This window comes from Poromitra crassiceps, assembly GCF_964638095.1.
Source record: "Poromitra crassiceps genome assembly, chromosome: 5".
In the NCBI taxonomy this organism is placed as follows: Eukaryota; Metazoa; Chordata; class Actinopteri; order Beryciformes; family Melamphaidae; genus Poromitra; species Poromitra crassiceps.
The window spans coordinates 61930882-61934178 of NC_139642.1; the positions used below are offsets into that span (position 1 = coordinate 61930882).

A 3297-nucleotide genomic window follows, 5' to 3' on the forward strand; every position below is an offset into this window, starting at 1 on the left:
GAAATCGTGCACGCTACACTAGAAATCTTGCACGCTTGGTTTATAGGGTGGAGAGTGGAGACTGTGGAGAAACTAGCTTTTCACCTTAACTCACCCTTGTCCTCTTCTCCCTACTTATACTCCCACCACTTATATAGTGAAGTATATTTCATATTCTGTGTTATACTATATCGAGACCATTCGGACCCTGCTCCTTCTCCAGATGAAACTGCAGCCATCTGTAAAATACCACTTGTTGCACTGGAATAAAGTCTTTTTCTTGTTGCAACCAAGCCTGGTATCCGGACTCCTTCATTCATCTCAGGACGTTGAAGACTCAGCTGAATTAACAACAATAGCCTCAGCCAGGAAGGATTTATTACACCACTGATGACATCACATTTGCTCAAGTGACATCACTGATGACATCACAATTGCTCAAGTGACATCAGAAACATTTAATACAGATAGAGCACCTGATCGGGTGGATAGAGACACCCCCTTCCTGTATCTACTGTAGTTACCCCTCCATTCTGCGTAAGTTTTTCGCCACTGCCAAAACTGTCCGGTTTATCCGAACTTTCCCCTTTGGGTATGGGTTGGTGTCTAAACGCTGGTCTCGAACTCTGGTGCCGACCAAATAACCGCTCTCTGGTCCGCCTGTGAGGGGTGGTCTCAGTCCGCTGTCAAATTAACTCTGGAGTGGTTCATTTGTGGTGTGAACGTGATCCGACCCAACTGTAGTCTGTTACTTTATCTTTATTAAAGCTGATATGCAAAAAATGGCTACTGCCCATTCCTATTTTTATTTGGCTAATGCTATTGCAAAAAGATGCTATATATTTCTATGAAGAGAGGAACTCTGACCACAAGCATGAAATTATTGATATTATACACAAATGATAAGAAGAGGAAACACAGCTTATTTGGTCATGGTTGTCAAATTAGAAAAACCATGTGACTGTCTACTGAACTTTGCAATTTAGAGAATTGATCAGGTGAATTTTAAAGAAAAGGGAAGTTCCATGTCAAGGCTGTAAGGAAGGGATGTCAGAGATACGGCGATCCGGCCTGCGGGCAGATTTAATCCGGCCCGCGAGATGTTTTGGAATATTTAAAATATATATATATATATATATTTATATATATATTATTATTAAATCCGCACCCCATTATCATGAACTATGTGTGGCTAATAAGCAAGCTAAGAGTTCATTCATAAGTTAATTAACCTGCACTACAAGGAAGTATGTCAGTAGGTTATCAGGTGTAAATAAAGCCGCCATGATGCCACGCTGGAATTGAATCGCGCATTCGGCTACCTACCAAAAAACAAAGGAATCAACAAGATGCTGTCGAAAAAGAGAAAGGTTGACACGGAATGCAGGCAGTTTCAAGAGAAATGGAAAGAGCAGTATTTCTTTTGTGAAGTAAATGGGTAAATGAGTCGAATTGATTTTAGTAAAAAAAAGAAATCCGGCCCCCATGAGGTCTCAGTTGAACAAATCCGGCCCTCTACCTAATATGAGTCCCCTGACCCCTGCGGAAAAGGGAAGTTCAAATATATGTTTGACTCAATCTCGCTATGGAAACGGATGGCTTCCCGTCTGGAAACTGCAGCACACTGGGAACAGAGAGCATACTTTCACTTTCAAACAGCGGATACATTTTTGTATCAATTCAGTACTCAGGACAAGTCTGAGGCTGAGCACAGCTTGGATCACTGTTGATAGAAGTCCAGACAATGCCTTCTTGTTAGGAAGCAGATAGGAGAGCACAGAAAGCCCTAAGACTGAAACAGTCAAGGTCACTTCTCACAGCACAGCCTGAGAAATGCTGCTGGCACAAAAGCTCAGAAGATAACCAGCCAGAGGCGAATAAACTGATATTCAACAGATGATCATTCTTCTTAGTCTTATAACATTATTTCTGAATTAAAGTAGCCTACTATGCTCGTGGACTAATTTACCATCTTCCCTGGCATTGCTGGCAACCTGGAAATTCCATGACAGCACCTTGACGGTATATCTAAAATACTATGTAGAATGATTTTATGTTATATGTATTGTGTATTGTTATTTATTTGGTGAATGAGTGATGTATGTGACACCACGGAGCAGATGCATTGGCTCATTGAGTACTATATAGGCTACCTACAAGGCTTACTGTGAAAGCTTAGTGACTGCATGTATGTACAGTAGTCAGTCTGGAGATTTGTATGATGTGATAGTGGTGAGATAAAGAGGTGGGGCCGTGGCCTGCGGGCCCTGAACTTTTACGGGCCCCAATGCAACCGCCCCTGATCTTCATGATTTATTATTTTATTCTTGACAGGCATTCATTCATATGCCTAAACCTGTAGACTAGACTCCATGCAGGCTATATATATAATATATAATAGGCACAAGTTGTGATTTTTTTTTTATCAAATTGCCACAGCCAATTAAAGGACGGCTTTAACTAGGCTGCGGAAGTTCTGCTGGAGAGGCAGTTCGGGCATTTTCCCCTTGCCCGTGGCTAATATCCTATGCTGGATGAAAGCATCAGTGATGTCAACCGAGCACTGGTGATGTCATCAGTCATAATGTTATTTCACAATGTCATGATGTCATAATGTAATGTCATGATGTCATAATGTCATGTCATAATGTCATGTCATGATGTTATGATGTCATAATGTAATGTCATGATGGCATAATGTTATGATGTCATAATGTCCATAATGCCTTGTGTTTCAGGCGCAGGTTTACACACACACACACAGTGGGTGTGGTACAGTGAATGGTACAGGAATGGCTGCTCGAGCAGAGCAGGACCACATGCTGGAAAGGCTGATGACCCTGCTACAGGAAGAGCGATTCAGAAGGCGGAGCAATGAGAGGTAGGGATGCACGAAGCCGATATGGGCCATTTTACGTTATTGTTATTCCGATAAGCTACAATACCTCCTTTCATAGAGAACCTCCACCTATCATCCTAATGGGATACTACAACCATGAGGTAGTGCTGGTTGTTTAAGTTGGGAGGAAGGAGAGCTTAAAGCGTTACTCTTGTATCGACTAGCTCTGTAACGTCTGTAACTGCTTGAGCTTATGGCATTCAGCCTTTTTTTATTTTTGTCTTTGCTGATTTGACACATATTTGATTTCATCCTGTCACATGAATCCTCTCAGTAGTCGTGTTTCCATTACCCTCAGAAATGCGCAAAATCTAAATATCGCAATAGAAATTGGGTAATGGAAACACGTGAATTTCGAAAAACCTCCCAAATATCGCAAAAAGTTTTTTCGCTCTCATGAGGTGGTTTTTCAGACGTGT

At 41.5% G+C, this 3297-nt stretch overlaps 1 long non-coding RNA gene across 1 annotated transcript in view; it reads left to right on the forward strand.

Annotated features, from left to right (window-relative positions):
• The window catches only part of LOC310777172, a 4521-nt gene extending 1684 nt beyond the window's left edge, over positions 1–2837 (forward strand). Inside the window, exon 3 of the long non-coding RNA XR_014552733.1 lies at positions 2718–2837. This is a non-coding gene — a long non-coding RNA (uncharacterized lncRNA). The remainder of the gene's footprint in view (positions 1–2717) is intronic.
• The last annotated feature ends 460 nt before the right edge of the window (positions 2838–3297 follow it).